The 17,615-nt window shown below is 44.0% G+C and overlaps 1 protein-coding gene across 1 annotated transcript in view; it reads right to left on the bottom strand.

The window, feature by feature from the left end:
• Positions 1–17,040, bottom strand: part of LOC137641389 (uncharacterized) — a 211,212-nt gene extending 194,172 nt beyond the window's left edge. Inside the window, exon 1 of the mRNA XM_068373907.1 lies at positions 16,940–17,040. The gene's annotated coding sequence lies outside the window, so the exon portion shown is untranslated. The remainder of the gene's footprint in view (positions 1–16,939) is intronic.
• Positions 17,041–17,615: the final 575 nt, after the last annotated feature.

The following is a 17,615-nucleotide window of genomic DNA, read 5'->3' as shown; positions in this document are numbered from 1 at the left end:
CTCACCTCGCTGGATTCTCCTGAGGACGGGAAAGGTTCCTCCACAGGAGAAGGAGAAAATGTCTGCGAGGGGGAAGGGGCCTTCCCAACGGACCTCTGGGGAGCCAGCTTAACCCTGGGAGAAGTCACCGCAAAATCCACTCCTCTCCTTCTCTTCAGTAGGGGCGAGGGAGCCTTTGGTTTCAGTCCCAGATCAGCGAGGGCTGGCTTCATAGCCTGCACTACCGCTTTCATCAGGGAACCGAACTAAGGGACTGACGCAGTGTCAGCGACCCCCGCTAGAGGGAAGGGGATCGGTTGATCCTTCGAAGTGGATACTACAGGGCCAGCTTGAAAAGAAGAGAGGGAAGAAGAATATTGTCCGGACCTCTCCAATGACTCTTCCTGCTCCTGGGCGCGTGCTCGGCGCTTCCGCGATAGTGATCGCGAGGACAATCTGGAAATACGCGGCTCTGGTACCTCGCAAGGCTGGGCACGCTGCGAAACCCGGCGGGAATCGCGCTGGTGCTCGCGCGATGGTAGGATCGCTGGCTCGCACTGACGTTCACGCGGTGGCAGAATTAACGGGTCGAGCTGGCGCTTGCGCGGTGGCAGAATCGCGGGGTCGCGCGTGGGTGCTGGGTCGCGCGTGGGTGCTGGGTCGCGCGTGGGTGCTGGGTCGCGCGTGGGTGCTGGGTCGCGCGTGGGTGCTGGGTCGCGCGTGGGTGCTGGGTCGCGCGTGGGTGCTGGGTCGCGCGTGGGTGCTGGGTCGCGCGTGGGTGCTGGGTCGCGCGTGGGTGCTGGGTCGCGCGTGGGTGCTGGGTCGCGCGTGGGTGCTGGGTCGCGCGTGGGTGCTGGGTCGCGCGTGGGTGCTGGGTCGCGCGTGGGCGACCGTTGGCGTGCAGGCGCGTAGAGATGAGGGCGTGGGCGCATAGAGATGAGGGCGCGGGCGCATAGAGATGAGGGCGCGGGCGCATAGAGATGAGGGCGCGGGCGCATAGAGATGAGGGCGCGGGCGCATAGAGATAAGGGCGCGGGCGCGTGTGGGCGCGCGGGCGCGTGTGGGCGCGTAGGCAAGGGTGTGCGTAGGCAAGGGTGTGCGTGAATGCACAGGCGAGCACGAGTGCCTGGGTGATCGCTGGCGATTAGAAGAATGATGGCGCGTAGGTGAACGATGTAGCCTAGGCAAGATCAAGCGCGTTGGTGAGGGATGGCGCACTGGCGAGTGATGGGGTGCTGGCGAACGATGGCGCGTTGGAGAGCGACGGCGCATTGGCGAGCGATGGCGCGTTGGTGATCGATGACGCGTGGGGGACCGACCGGGCACAGGTGAGTTGGCGCGTGGGCGAGTCGGAGCCCTGTGGTGATCATAAGAGTGGGCGCGTTGGTGAGCGTTCGCGCGCAGGCGAAGGATAGCACGGGCGCGTAGGATGGCGCGCCGTGGCTGAAGGTCTCGAAGGTGAAGTCTCGTGGGCGGCCTCAGGGGCTGGCTCGTGGGCGCGCATGCACTTTAGTGCGAGGTGGAGACTGGAGCGCAGGCGGTGGTCGACGCGTAGGGGAACGCTGACGAGTCAAAGGAACAATGTCCTTGCCTGCGCCCAGATCCGAAAATCGTGGGCGCGCGGGCAAACGCTGGTGCGCATCAGGAACTGGACGTGCTGTAGTGCGCTGATGAGCAGGAGGTTGACGGCGCTCAGGAGACTGTTGACGCGCAAGACGTGCAGCAGGGGCTGAAGTGCGCGTGTGCGCAGGCAAGTGCTGGCGAGCAGGTGAAAGCTGACGAGCAGAAGAGCGCTGGCGAGAAAAGTCTGGCGACTCATCTGCCGTAGAGCGCTTGCGTGCAGGACGCTGGCGAGCAGGAGAGCGCTGGCGAGCAGATGAGCGCTGGCGAGCAGGAGAGCGCTGGCGAGCAGGAGAGGGCTGATGAGCAGACGGGCGCTAGCGATCAGGAGAGCGGTGGCGCTTGTGCGCTACTGAAGGGCGCGCAAGTGAAACTTGGCGCGGAAGGGCCTCACCCACATTGTGAGAGAGGTCCTTCTGCCCCGAAGGGACCAGTGCTTGCGTAGGCAAGGAAGATCTGGCAGGCACAGAAGATCGCGAACGATCAACAGAGGTGTCCAGAGGAGTTACTGCTACAGTCTGCTCCCGACGAGAAGAGTCCCTCACAGGGGACGATGAGGATGACGACCAGAAGAGGAGGCGCCTCTTGACTCCCCTGTAAGGAGCAGGAAGGCCTCGGCGACGAAGAGGAGGGCGAGCCTTACGGCGAAGACAACCTCGTGGCAGGGTATCAGCATCGTCGGTCCTCCGAAGAGGAGTTAGTGCACTCCCCCGAGGGGGAGTAACACTCACAGGAGAGACCGTTGGACCCAGCTTCCCCCTCGAAGGATGTTCGTAGGGGGAACCTGGGCCTTCAGCAGCAACAGCAACAGTAGCAGCAGGGGTTTGACCCAACCCGTCGGACGCCTCTGTCACAACAATATCGTCAATAGCCAGGGGATGTACCTCTGGTATTACCGGCGACTGTTGGGCAGCTGCCCCCAACTGGATCAGATCAAACAGGGCTTCCTTGGAGGGCGAGCCCTTAATCCCCAAGGAAGCCCAAAGCTGGAAAAGATCATCATTAGACACAGTTTGGTCGTAATCTACAAAATCAATAATATCCTCCCCCGGAGGAGGAGGAGGGAGAGCTGCCTTGCTATGGGAGGCAACGCCCTCTCCCACACACCGAGTTTGGGAAACAAAAGAAGGGCCTACGCTACCACTCGGTGGCTTCTCACGAGACCGAACGAGTGGGAGCTTCGGAGGAGGTTCGGGCAACGGAAGAAGAGTCCTTGGAGCCTTCCTTCCCCTGGGGGGAAGAATGGTCTCTCTTATAACTCTTCTTACGCCGCCGCGCAAACCTCTCCCACTGGGAGGTAGGCCACTCCTGACATTCCATACACAGATTATCACTACTACACCGTTGACCTCGACACTGCAGGCAAAGGGTGTGAGGGTCTGTCTCGATCGCCGACATAAAAGTTCCACGGGCGATCGGGAAGTCCAGGGCATTTCCGCATGGTGGAAAGCAAAGGTAGAGGCCAACTTCAAACAAACACACACTGGAAGAAAAAGCAAACAAATTAAGGCTGTCAATATGCAAGGACGGGACAGAAACGTCTGTACATCATCCGAGCCAAAAGTGAAGTGAGGAAGCTCACCAGTATGTGGAGGGGGGAGGGGTAGCTAGCTACCCCTCCCCTACCCTTGTGCTAACTAGCGCAGGGGTAGTTTAACCCTCATTAAAATCTAATGGCTCATCACTTCAGCTACGCCGAAAGTAAACTCTATGTAAATAACGTGGTTTGTATTTCGGTTACAGAACAATTATCATTTGTGTCGCTATCAGAGGACTCAAAAGACCATATGTCACTTATGATCTGAGACTTTCTGCCCAACTGATCTGCTACAATGTTCCCTGCCTCGGATGAAGCAGGCTGGAAGCAAGATTGAGTTGGCCTATGTTCACTACAAGATTCTCACTGCAAACTGACACAGGCAAAGAGAAATTGTTCCCTCCATTTACAGATGTAGGACATTACAGTGGTATTGTCACTCATCAATACCAGTGACCTTGGAGAAAGAGGACAAACCTGTCGTATTAGTAATCACGTCACTTTTAAGTCTAAGATATTGATGAGCAACTGACTTTCTATGTCTGACCAGGTTTCTGACGCCAAATGGTGCTCCAGATGAGCTCCCTATCCCTTGTTTGATGTGTCTGTGAACAGCCTGAAGTCTGGAGGAAACGACTCGAGAGGACAACCTCTTCTGAGGTTCACACGACTCAGCTTAGCCACTAACGGAGGTCATCCATGGAGTTCTCTCCCATATGGATCCGCGACTGATGATCGTCCCGATATTGGGACCAAGATGACTTCAGGTCCCATTGCAAGTTGCTCATGTGAAGTGTTCCTCTGGGGACCAAGCTCTAGGGAAGCCAGATGTCCTAAGAGTCTCTGCCACTGAAGAGCTTAATGGAGGGTACAATGAGGGAAGGGAAGCACAGCCTGTTGAAAGCAAAAAATCCAGTCCTTCAATAGAAAACACCTTCCTTTGAAATGAGTCGATTTCCATCCCCAGACAGACGAGGCTTTGAGTAGGTGACAGGACATACATCTCTAGATTTATCAGGATCCGCAGATCCCCACAAAACTAAAAGCCTCCCTCGATGGACTAGAATGGCTTCCAGTGATTCTGTGAGGATGAGCAAGTCGTCAAGGTATCTCAGTAGATGAATCGCACAGGCATGGGAACAAACCAATACCAGTTCGAAGATCCCTATAAAAACCTGAGGAGCTGTTGAGAGGCTCAACCGAGAACCTTGAACTGGTATATCCTGTCATCTACTGTAATACTAATTGCAGAAATTTCCTGGATGGCAGATGAATCGGGACCTGAAAGTAAGCGTGTAAGTGTTTCTCTTGGACTTGTCTCACCATAAAAATAGCTTTCTTTTCATAAACCTTAACTGCTTCTATGCGTATATATCAACTGTCTCATCCTTCTTCTGTTCATTCAAGAATCTTAATAGTCAAAAGGCTTTATTCCTCTATAGTTCCCACAATTTAGCATGTTGCCTTGTTTATACACTTAATCGTCCAACTATCCTCTCAGTCGCTTGGTAAATATTTCCTCTACATACCAGATATTTTCCAATACTGAAGTATATGCACCCACTTTTTAATGCCCTAAATAATATCTATTACTACCTCTGATTTCCAGACAGATTTATTTACTGTATTTTTCTTTTCTTTATAGCATTTCCCTACTTTACCATCTCTGATGTTTGCTACTGGTCCTTCAACTGGAAAAACATTTTCCAATCATCTACACTCATTCTCAATATTGAATAGTTGTAAAAAGGTGTTTCGATGTTCTCTTGACTTTTTCTTCTTCAATTATAGTTCTATTTTCACCTTTAATAATTCGTACCTCTCCTAGATCCTGCACGTCTTCTCGCTTCTGCAATTCTGTAAAGTATCTTTTTTCCTTCCAGTGTTCTCATCAAATACCACTCTCTCCTGAATTCCCCCTTTGCAATCGCTACCAATCTCTTTGTTTGCTTCTATTTCTCTCTTGTTTTGTAGTTATCTTCTTTCCACCCTCTTCTGGTTATTGTTAGATAGAAACTTTCAATCTATTAAATTTCTTATTCCTGATCTGGATATTAATCTCAGGCACCATCATTCACTTCTTCATGCATGTTACTCAAGATTTTTCATAATTCAGATAAGTCTTCCACTGTCTTGGGTTTTAGTTCTCTTGCTTGAGGGTACACTCAGGTACACTATTCTATGTTTCCTTTATTTACTTTCCTCCTTGGGCTATTTGAACTGATGAAGCTCTTGGGGTTGTAGCATTCTGCTTCTCCAACTAGTTTTAACTTAGCTAGAAATAATAATAAAGAATTGCAGAGTCATCTGACTTGGATTCTTTCCTTTTCTCCTTGACTTCTGAGCATGCCCGTTGAAGGGAGGGATGGGGAATCTAATTGCTGGAACATTGGAGAGGTTGTTTTCATTCTCTGGATCTACCTGAAGGAAAGCGGATAGGAATGCCTCTTCGAATTCCTAGCCTCACAATTGATCGAGTACTCCACTTAAGAACAACCCAACAACAATATCTGTCAATGAGCATAGCTACGTGGATTTCTCGCTAAAGAATGATCTCTCAAGGATCAATCGCGTGAAAACTTATCACATCAAAGCTTAGAACGTGAAGTTTTGACGCTGGAATATTAGGAGTGTGGAGCATGCTCCCCTGTTGCATCTACGAACAATGATTTAGCAGGGGACTGTGACCCTGGAGACCTTCCCTCCTAGTAAGGGAGTGTGCTAAAACCTTCCTACTGAATAAGACTTCTTTTGCTTTCTACTTACAACATAAATGTTGTGATGAACAAAAATATGAAGATGTTGCACATGGGACCCCATAACTCTCTAACAGTAGTAGCCACCCGATATGATACTACCTCTAGAGAGTTATGGGGTCTTTTGACTGGCCAGACAAAACTGCATTGGATCCTTCTCTTTAGTTATGGTTCACTTTCCCTTGCCTACACATACATCAATTAGTCTGGCCTATTCTTTGCAGATTCTCCTGTCCTCATACACCCGACAACACTAAGAATACCGAACAATTCTTCTTCGCTCAAGGGGTTAACTACTGCACTCTAATTGTTCAGAAGATACTCTCCTCTTGGGATGGGTAGAGGAGACTCTTTAGCTATGCTCAGTAGCTATTCTAGGAGGACACTCCAAAATCAAACCACTGTTCTCTAGTCTTCGGTAGTGCCATAGCCTCTGTACCATGGTTTTACTCTGTCTTGGGTTAGTGTTCTCTTGCTTAAGGGTACACTCAGGCACACTATTTATCTAATTTCTCTTCCTCTTTTTTTGTTTAAGTTTTTATAGTTTATATATGAAATATTTGTTTTAATGTTACAATTCTCAAAATATTTTATTTGCTGTTTTTTTCAATTCAAAAGGAGCATAATGCAGTCAAAGGCTCAGCAGCAGGGGATGAAGATACTGCAAACGATGAGGATCACGGATCAAATGCATCTTCCTTGGGCCGAGATGGGACAGCAACTCCAAAGTCAAGGGCTCCTTCTGCAAGAGATCTAGAGAATCTAGGTGTAGCTACAGCCTAAAAGAACTTTTCTGTTGAAGGAACATTTGATGCCTGATGACAGTATTCTAAAAGTTTTATATCAGCTGTGATCAGATTGTGGAATGATCTTCCTGATCAAGCAGTTGAATCAGTGTAACTTCATTAATTTAAATTCACAGCAAATGCTTTTAGATAGAACAGGCTGAATGAGTCTCTTCATAATTTATATACAGATCTATTCTAATGTTGCTATTGATCTAAAGATATTTTACATTCTTTATTCGTTAATTCTCATATAGTTTATTTCCATATTCCCTTTCCCCACTGTGCTAAGACAGTTTATATTCTTTATTCTTTAATTCTCATATACTTTATTCATTTCCATATTTCCTTTCCTCGCTAGGCTATTCTTCCCTAGTGGAGTTTTAAGGCTTATAACATCCTGCTCTTCTGGCTAAGCTTGTAGCTTAGCTAGTAATAATAACAACAATAATAATAATAATAATAATAATAACAATGTGCAAAGGGCCTGATCCCTAGAGGAATGGTTGTCAGCCAGCTCAATACAAGGAGAAGGGCAGGGCCCTTCACTTTCACTGGAAGAAGGTGAAAAGTTTGACTCTCCCAAAGCTTACCCTGAAGGAAGAGTAGGCATATATTTCCTTCTGTCTTTCCCCTGCAGGAGATGCAGAAAAATGTGCAGAAGTCTGAGCACCACAGGGTGACAAGAGATCCCAAGGAAATCTTTAGCTTTGGGAAAGACCATGAAACCAAAGAATCCCTCTTGAACTTCTTCCTTCTCCTCCTCCCATACTTCGACCATTGGACTCTTCACAGGGGGGATGACTGCAAACAGTCATGGCCCCTGCAAAATGGGTAAACAAAATGCAGTCTACCTTCCCAGACATAAACCTATCACAATCACAGATATACAGTATACACTAAAAAATTTAAAGAAAAATATTTTCCTTATAAAATAAATTTTTGAATATACTTACCCGGTGAATATATAAATAACTGACGTCTCCGTCGGTCGACAGATTCCAAATACTCGCGAGCGATCGCCATGAAGGATGCCGGGTGTGCCCACCAGCGCCGACTATCGGCCAGATACCGCATATACTTCTCAACCAAACCAGTTTTTCTCCGTCCGTAGGGTCTCTATCGGGGAGGAAGGGAGGGCCTTTAATATTATGTATTCACCGGGTAAGTATATTCAAAAATTTATTTTATAAGGAAAATATCATTTTTAAATATTAAACTTAGCCGGTGAATATATAAATAGCTGATTCACACCCATGGTGGTGGGTAGAGACCAGTATTAAAACAATAAAGGCGTATATGCTCAAGATTTTTGACAACTATTCAAAAAACAAACTCAAGTATAGGTACCTGGTAAGGAAGCTGACTCTGATAATTACTCTGCCTCATTAGTCCGCTATCCTCACGAAGCCCAGCGATCCTCTTAGGATGCTGAAAGACTCCAAGGAGCTGCTATATCCAGGGTGAACACCCCTATAACAGGACCTCATCAATACCCTTAATCTGGGCGCTCTCAAGAAACAATATTTTGACCACCCGCCAAATCAAAAAGATTGCGAAAGACTTCTTAGTCTCCCGTACAACCCAAAATAAGATTAAAAATTTCAAGAGTAGATTAAAAGGATATTGGGATTAAGGGAATGTAGTGGTAGAGCCTTCACCCACTACTGCACTCGCTGCTACGAATGGTCCCAGTGTGTAGCAATCCTCATAAAGAGTCTGGACATCTTTCAAGTAATATGAAGCGAAAACCGACTTGCCTCTCCAAAAGGTCGCGTCCATAATACTTTTAATGGATCTATTTTGCTTAAACGCTACAGAAGTTGCTATCGCTCTAACTTCATGAGCCTTGACTTTAAGTAAATTATGATTCTTCTCACTTAAACGAGTGTGCCGCCATAATCAAAAGTCTAATAAAATAAGACCACGCATTCTTAGACATGGGCAAAGAGGGCACGGAGCACCATAAAGCCTCTGAACAACCTCGTCGCGGTTTAGTTCTGGATAAACAAAATTTAAGAGCTCTAACGGGGCACAGCACTCTTTCAACTTCATTCCCCACAATCTCAGAAAAACTGGGGATTTCAAATGATTTAGGCCAAGGACGAGATGGAAGTTCATTCTTGGCAAAAAAACCAAGTTGAAGCGCGCATACTGCTTTATTAGTGGAGAAGCCGATGTTCTTGCTAAAAGCATGTACAGTATATCACTAACCCTTTTAGCCGAAGCCAAGCTCACCAAAAAAAAGTGTCTTGAGGGTAAGATCCTTCAGGGAGGCTGAATTTAATGGTTCAAACCTGTCTGACATAAGGAACTGTAGGACCACGTCCAAGTTCCAAGCAGGAGTCGAAATATGACGCTCCTTGGAAGTCTCGAAAGACTTAAGCAGGTCTTGGAGATCTTTGTTATTAGAAAGATCCAAACCCTTATGCCTGAAAACTGAAGCTAACATGCTTCTGTAGCCTTTAATGGTGGATGCAGAGAGGGAGCAACCGTTTCTCAGATAAAGCAGAAAATCCGCAATCTGCGCTACTGAGGCACTTGGAAGAGGAAATAGAGGAGGACTTACACCAGTCTCTAAATACCTCCTATTTCGACTGATAGATCCTGATGGTAGAGGATCTTCTAGCCCTCACGATCGCTCTAGCTGCCTCCTTCGAAAACCCTCTAGCTCAAGAGTGTCTTTCGATAGTCTGAAGGCAGTTAGACGAAGCGTGGGGAGGCTTTGATGAAATCTCTTTACGTGAGGCTGTCGCAAGAGATCCATCCGTAACGGCAGACTTCTTGGAACGTCTACCAGCCATAGAAGTACCTCTGTGAACCATTCTCTCGCGGGCCAGAGTGGAGCAACCAACGTCAACCTGGTCCCTTCGTGAGAGGTGAACTTCTGCAGCACCTTGTTTAGGATCTTGAAAGGTGGAAAGGCATAAACGTCCAGGTGAGACCAGTCCAGCAGGAAAGCGTCTATGTGGGCTGCCTCTGGATCTGGAACTGGAAAGCAGTAAGTCGAGAGCCTCTTTGTCAGTGAAGTCGCAAAAAGATCTATGGTGGGTTGACCCCATGTCATCCATAGCTTCTCGCACACAGTCTTATGCAACATCCACTCCATGGAGATGACTTGTCCTCTTCTGCTGAGGCAGTCCGCCAAGACATTCATTTTTCCTTGCACAAATCTCGCCAAAGGAGAGATGTTACTTGCCTTAAATGGAGTTCCTTCTGATCCGTGGACCAAAGACCCGAGCATTCCAGACCGTCCAGTGGAGCTCCCTAACCCAAATCCGATGCATCTGAATACAACACATGGTTTGGGTTCTTGATCGCAAGAGAAAGACCTTCTCGAAGTCTGATGTTGCTGTCCCACCAAGTCAGACATATCTAGACTGAGTTGGAGATTGGGAAAGAGATACTCTCTAAGCCCTTCTCCTTGTTCCAATGGTTTAGGTGAAATTGGAGAGGGCAAAGGTTGAGTCTCCCCAGAGAGATAAACTACTCCAGCGATGAAAGACTTCCCACGAGGCTCGTTCAAACTCTTACAAAGCAACTGCTTTTCTCTTGCAAGTGAAGGACTTTTAACAGAGCTTGTTCCATTCTCGTGGGAGACGAAAAGGCCCGAAAAATACGTCACTGTATCTCCATTCCCAAATAAAGAATAGTCTGGGATGGAGTACTGTAAGTTACGACTTCTCTACGTTCACTATGAGACCTAGCTCCTTGGTTAGGTCTAATGTCCATTAGAGGCTCTCCAGACAGCGATTTAATGACGACGCCCTGATTAGCCAGTCGTCAAAATAAAGGGAGGCTCTGAATCCTCAAAAAATGTAGAAAGCTTGCTACATTTTGCAAGGGCCTTGTAAAAACAAGAGGAGCAGGAATGAGGCCGAAGCACAGTGCTCGAAATTGGTACATTACTTTCCCGTCCACAAACCTCAGATGTTGTTGAAAGTTTGGATGAATCGGGATGTAGAAGTATGCATCCTGAAGGTCGAGAGAGACCATCCAGTCGCCTTCCCTTACTGCTGCCAAGACAGATTTGGTAGTCTTCATCGTGAACTTTGTCTTGACAATGAACACATTGAGCGCACTTACATCTTGAGTACTCCTGCAGGGCTGCCAGATCATTGGAGCCATCCCTGATAGCCTTGTTCCTGCAGTGAATGTGGCTGCCAGATCATTGGAGCCATCCCTGATAGCCTTGTTCATCCATGACATAATTATACAGCAATACATTGACAACTGGAGAGACCTTCTTACTTAAGGCTCCCAGTGACCAATGCAACAAATAAAAAACTTCAAATGCTCGAAAAAAAAACTCCTAACAGGGGATGGTTTAGCTCTGAAGCAGACCATAAAATCTTGGAGCGTCTCATGGCTAGACGACGAGGAGAGTCCACTAGGCTTAAGAAGTCTCCCTGGGCAGAGGCAGGTACTCCCAAGCCGAGAACTTCTCCTCGAGCTTCTCCTGTGTCACACCAGACACCCGAGCGAGAAGCTAATTAAGAAGGAGGAAAAGCAAAAGCAGACTTTCCTAAACTTCTCCTGGATTCCAACCAGTCTCCCAGTAAGAGCATGGCCCTCTTGGAAGAACAAGAGAGAACTGACTTCGTAAATGTAGGAGTCGAAGAAAGTCATGCCAAGAGTAAACTCAGACGGCGGAGCAGCCGTTACAAAACGAGTAGGACAAAATTTCACTAAAGAAATTCATAATTAAAAAACAAGGGATTGTTGGACCACCCTAGGTTACTCCTCTTCTGAATGACTCCCCAAAGGTACATTAGTTGAAAGGGGGTTATCAACTTCTTCAGAAGGCACATCATCTGATAAATCTAAAGTCTTGCGAGAAGGAGATTTATATTCAGAATGACGTGAAGGAAAAACTTGACACCTTGTATATGAACAGAAGTTAAAGTTGGAGGGTCGATGTCACTTTGTGACTGCAGAGAATGTTATTCTACTACACGTCGTGACAGAAGTAACTGACGTTCAAACGTCCCGTAGTAACAGCGGTGACTGCTGTTCGATGCTATATCGTGACTACGATGACTGACCCTCGACGTCACGTCATGTCTACGGTGTCTACCGCTCAACGTCACGTCGTGTCTGCGGTGTCTGCAGCTCAACGTCACGCTGTGACTGCGGTGGCTGGCGTTCAAAGCGATCAAAGTTACATCGAGATTTATGCTCTGCATCTCGTTAAACAGCAAAGCTGTCACTAGGGATAACGTCAGCGAGGCGTAACAAAGCTCGTCTAGAAGGTTGAAGACCTGAATCACGTATCCCAGAACCGTGACGTACAAAAAGCAAAGGATCCTTACGCACAGGAATAGGATCAAAAGCTTCTATTAAAGAAGAAAGCTTTAACAGCATATCTTGCAAAACACTTCACTTCGGATCAACCTGTGACTGCGGTGGCTGACGTTCAAACGTCACGTAGTAACAGCGGTGACTGCTGATCGATGCTCTATCGTGACTACGGTGACTAACACTCAACGTCACGTTGTGTCTACGGTGTCTACCGTTCAACGTCACGTCGAGTCTGTGGCAGAAACGTCTGTACATGAACGTCATCGCTATGAACGGGACTCTTATGATGACTTCAGCTAAGACGTTGAACTTGTTCTGAAGGAACTAATAAACGTTTCAAACGTCTCGAAACTTTACGCCCAGGCTTTTAAAGAGACGAATCATCGGAAGACGAGGAGAAACTTCGTCTCTCCTGTCTTATGGCAAGGACGTGCTTGACGAGCAACGTCTGATACCTTTGAGGGAACGTCTGTTCGTTGGTTAACACTCCTCACTCCCTTAGGTCCTACGACATTCCTTCTCCCTGGTGCAGGGGAGCCTGAAAGAGGTCTCGGACTAGGCAAGTGACAAGCACGAACAAACGAACCCTCCGCACCACAGAACATGTTTTTTGCACTTACTTCACTGATATCACATTTTTTAATAATTTCACACTAAGACATGAATAAAACTGATTTCTACCTAAAGCACGCAATTCTCCCTTAAATCAAAAGGTTAGAATTGCGAAATGAGTCGTATAATGTAAGCACATTAGTACAAAATGAAACACACATGCAAAAATCAATAAACATATACATATACTGTATATCGAATAAAACGGAAATATATAAAGTTAAAAAGATCAGTAACTGGGGATGAGAGTAAACACTAGTTCACTACTACGTTTCCAATCTCTCACTGTACAGTGCCTTGGGACGAGAATAAAAACTAAAACGTTTTATCCTCTCTCCCCGTACAGAGACTTGGGACGAGAGTAAAAACAAAACTGAAGCGAGAACAACGTTACTCGCTCCCAAACTCCTTGTACAGAGACTTGGGACGAGAATAAAGATCGGATCGTTCTCTCTCTCTCTCTCTCTCTCTCTCTCTCTCTCTCTCTCTCTCTCTCTTGTCACTCACAAGAGAATGGCCCACTCACCCTTCATCAATAACAGGATATTTGACTAAAGGAAAAAACTGAAAGGACTCAGAAATTGAAAATTAACATGTTCCTTTATATTAGTATCTAAAAGACTTCAGTTTGAAAGAAGAATGAACAAAACGTCAAAATTGAATTACTCTTTCTTCAAAGTGAAACCGTGATTCTCTCTTTCTCTATCGTAACGATAGAGCGCAAACTGTGTCGCATAAATAAACCAAACGTTAGTTCATCTTTGAAAAACAGCACGAAGACTATTCAAAGAATAAATTTCTTAAAATATTTTCTAAAAATATTCATCTCATCACAGAGCAACTGTTTTAATCTAAACAAAAATAAAAGTTGAATGGGCTCAACGTTGTTTAACTTCGTTTTCCAAGTTAGGACCGCCTACAAAGAATAGGTAAAGGCCGCATATAAACAAAAACATAAAATTTACTTCAATGTTTAGAATAAATGTAAAGCTAATCGAAGAGGCCTAATAAAAGCAGATGAGATATAAAATATATAGAGGTAAATCTATAAATATCAACAATAATTTATAATGTGATAAAATAATTACTAAAAGCCTTTAACACACTTCCGTACACTGAGGGAAGGGTCGGCCATCTTTTCTCTATGGAAAAACCAGAGCGAGATTAAAAAAGCAAGGGCAAAATCTTTTCCTCTCCTTTCAAAAGCATTTCTTTTGAAGATAGTATAGAATAACACGGCGAAAGCAATAAGACCAAAACCAAGTACTTCACCAATCGGTAGAAAACTCGAGGTCAAGCGCGAGCAGAATCAGTGTTGTCTTTAACACCGACAGAGAAAAACTGGTTTGGTTGAGAAGTATATGCGGTATCTGGCCGATAGTCGGCGCTGGTGGGCACACCCGGCATCCTTCATGGCGATCGCTCGCGAGTTTTTGGAATCAGTCGACCGACGGAGACTTCTATTTATATATTCACCGGCTAAGTTTAATATTTAAAAAAAAGAAATACAGTATAATAAAAGACAAGCTTTTATAAGAGCTGAGTGCACATGTGTACTTTTCTGTGGCTGAAATCAAAGTGGCTACTCAAGAGGGGAATTCCCCGACACCAGTAACTACTTTCACCTCGTTATAAATTTTAATGGTCAAGTTTCAGCTACGCAGAAATCATCATCATCCTCTCCTCCTACGCCTATCGATGCAAAGGGCCTCGGTTATATTTTGCCAGTTGTCTCTATCTTGAGCTTTTAATTCAATACCTCTCCATTCATCATGTCCTACTTTGCACTTCATAGTCCTCAGCCATGTAGGCCTGGGTCTTCCTACTCTTCTAGTGCCTTGTGGAGCCCAACTGAACGTTTGGTGAAATAATCTCTCTTGGGGAGTGCGAAGAGCATGCCCAAACCATCTCCATCTACCCCTCATCATGATCTCATCCATATAAGGCACTTAAGTAATCTCTCTTATAGACTCATTTCTAATCCTGCCCTACCATTTAACTCACAATATCCTTCTGAGGGCTTTGTTCTCAATCTACTAAATCTATTGGAGATTGTTTCATTGTCATACCATGACTCACATCCATAGAACAAAGGTTTATATACGTGTACGAACAATCATGATTTAAATTAATTCTAAATATACTTAAAAATAGGAATGGTATACAAAAGGTGAAAACCTTATTTAAGACATACACATCAATCTTTGCAACAAGAGTCCATATAGCTCTCCAGTCTTCCAAACTGATACTTAGAGGCAAGATTAATCATAACATTTTCTCTTGCATTACGATAGTTACCACACAGTACTTTACACAACACAAATAACTTGAACTGAATTGTACATGATCATACCAGAAACAAAGGATGAACTACACCTCTAAAATGGGATGAAAATAATCTTAAGTTCTTGAAAAACTAAAGCAGAGAAAATAAATCAACTGGAAGGTTAATTGATGGAACAAACAGTTATATGTAATAATTTCCAAAGGACAGAAAATATACCTACCTAACTTGTAGTAAGCCAGGTGTACTCAGTAATTACTGTACTGTAGTCCTAGTAAAAATAACTGGGTCGTTAGAAGAGGACATAAGCCTGACAGTAATCGCACATTAACACAGGTAACATTAACCCTTTTACCCCCAAAGGACGTACTGGTACGTTTAACAAAACCCATCCCTTTACCCCCCATGGACGTACTGCTACGTCCTTGCAAAGAAATGCTATAAAAATTCTTTTTTTCATATTTTTGATAATTTTTTGAGAAAATTCAGGCATTTTCCAAGAGAATGAGACCAACCTGACCTCTCTATGACAAAAATTAAGGCTGTTAGAGCAATTTAAAAAAAAATATACTGCAAAATGTGCTGGGGAAAAAATAACCCCCTGGGGGTTAAGGATTGGAAATTTCCAAAGAGCCTGGGGATAAAAGGGTTAAGTTAGGACATGTCTTTTTGATATGGTAAACTGCCCTTGAATATCCCAACGCTTTTTTACCAATCTAAAATTCTTGCATTTCTCAAATTAGCAACCACTTGTTATCCCTCTTATAGCAGCTTTGGATCGGTACGATTCTCAGCAGGTAATAAACTGCCGTAATAAAAGAGATTGCCGTACCCTAAGTGAGCAACATTTTCAGATTGCCTCTGCAAACTAAGATACTTACTAACATGTAGTCACTCTAAGCGAGATAGTAAAATTGCAAAATTAAAGAATAATTCTCCCAGAAAAAATATGAGGTGCTCCTGGTGTATTTTTTTATGTATTGTATTACAATGATGACAATAATTGGGCTTATAGCAACCTGCTTTCCAACTAGGGTTGTAGCTTAGCAAGAAATAATAATAATAATAATAATAATAATAAAAATAATAACTGCTGGAAAACCAGTTTTCATTGCAAAGGCTCCTGAAATACAAGATGATATGTCTGATTAATCATATTTCACATGGGAAATAAACACACACGGTACAACCTAACTTAAGGTTCCGCAACTAAACAAACATGTCTTGCCTTTATCTACCAGGAGGGCTACGCCCACTGTACACACCCAAAAGACCAGAGGTAAAATTGAAAAAATAACAAATATTACTTAAGGGCCACATAAGAGGTGTTTTTTGGTGTATTTGGAGAAGTTTAGAACTATTTCTGTGATGATAAAATGTCGAAAACCATCAATTTTCCAATTGTAGATATATCTGGGGTGAATATAGTTCATTGGGACAGGTGATATCTTTCTTAATACTTGTCAAATCGATTTCCTTTATTGGGAAAATGTTCTTTATATTGGTCTGATATACCACAATATGTAGTTATTTTTACGATTTACGTAATATAATAATTTACTTTTAGCTACCGGCCAAGCTGCAACAAGATAGATCATGGTAGGCTTAAGTGGACCCACCCGTAACAAAACTATATTATTACTTTAGGACTATATTTTCCACGTTATATATGCATTACAGTAAATATATAGTCCGTTTACTTTCAAATTACAAATTATAAACGTTCTGCCTTCAAAAGAGCAGGTTACGGTAGGCCTAATATGAATTTATAATAAGATCCCATAGCGTTGACAACGAAAAATGTTCCATAATCTCATACAAACGGTTTAATACATAGAAGAAAATCACACTGCTTGATATCTATAAAGTTTTTCTTGCATAGTTTTCAATTAGCAATGACTTACTACGTACAAAAAGGTAATATTTTGACAAATGAAGAGCAGGCTATCGTAGTACGGCCCTCCCTGACATTTCAAGTTCATTTGCCTTTGATTGTACTCATTGTTACAGAAAAATTATCCTATATACTAAATCTAGCGTAGACAAAACACATTTAGCAACTTACGTTGACGGTTATTGATCAACCACAACGGAAAAAAGGCTAATGAAATATCATGAATAGCGTCACTGAGAAACGGTAGTACAAACACCACAACAGGGTTACCAGATTATTTCCACTGGATTATCGTACATGAACCTTAACATTATCGTTTTTTAAACCAAAATTATCTACACACTTTCAACATGATTAAGTAACATATATAACTTATTTCAAGGTATTTTAGCAAAAATTATTTAATCAAACATACACACTTTTTTATATACCTAAGGTATGTATCGAACATCGTACTGGACCTAAAGTAATGTACATGTACGATAATTATCGTACGAATGGCACCCCTGCACCACAACAAATGTCCTCCCACAATGCATTGCGATAAAGTATGGCGATTTATTCTCAGACTAAAGTGGCTCTTCGCTCTCCAACTTTTATGACGTTGTTTGAACCGTTTATAAAATGTGGTATTCCATTTACACAAAACGGGAAGACGACGTTAATTTAGAAAAAATAAGTTACGAGATAAAGCAAAAACGTTATATTCTCGTTTCATGTAAAATGCAACTATTATTTATACTTAACTTTCTCCGTTGTTACATGATATGAATGTATTATTCCATTTTGAGGTTAAGTAATGAAAAAAAAAATAGAAAGTAAAAGGCTACTTCTTTGAAATAATTAC

This window comes from Palaemon carinicauda, chromosome 5, assembly GCF_036898095.1.
Source record: "Palaemon carinicauda isolate YSFRI2023 chromosome 5, ASM3689809v2, whole genome shotgun sequence".
Classification (NCBI taxonomy): Eukaryota; Metazoa; Arthropoda; class Malacostraca; order Decapoda; family Palaemonidae; genus Palaemon; species Palaemon carinicauda.
The sequence above is the reverse complement of the archived record's forward strand: the minus strand, read 5'-3'. Positions and strand labels throughout refer to the sequence as shown.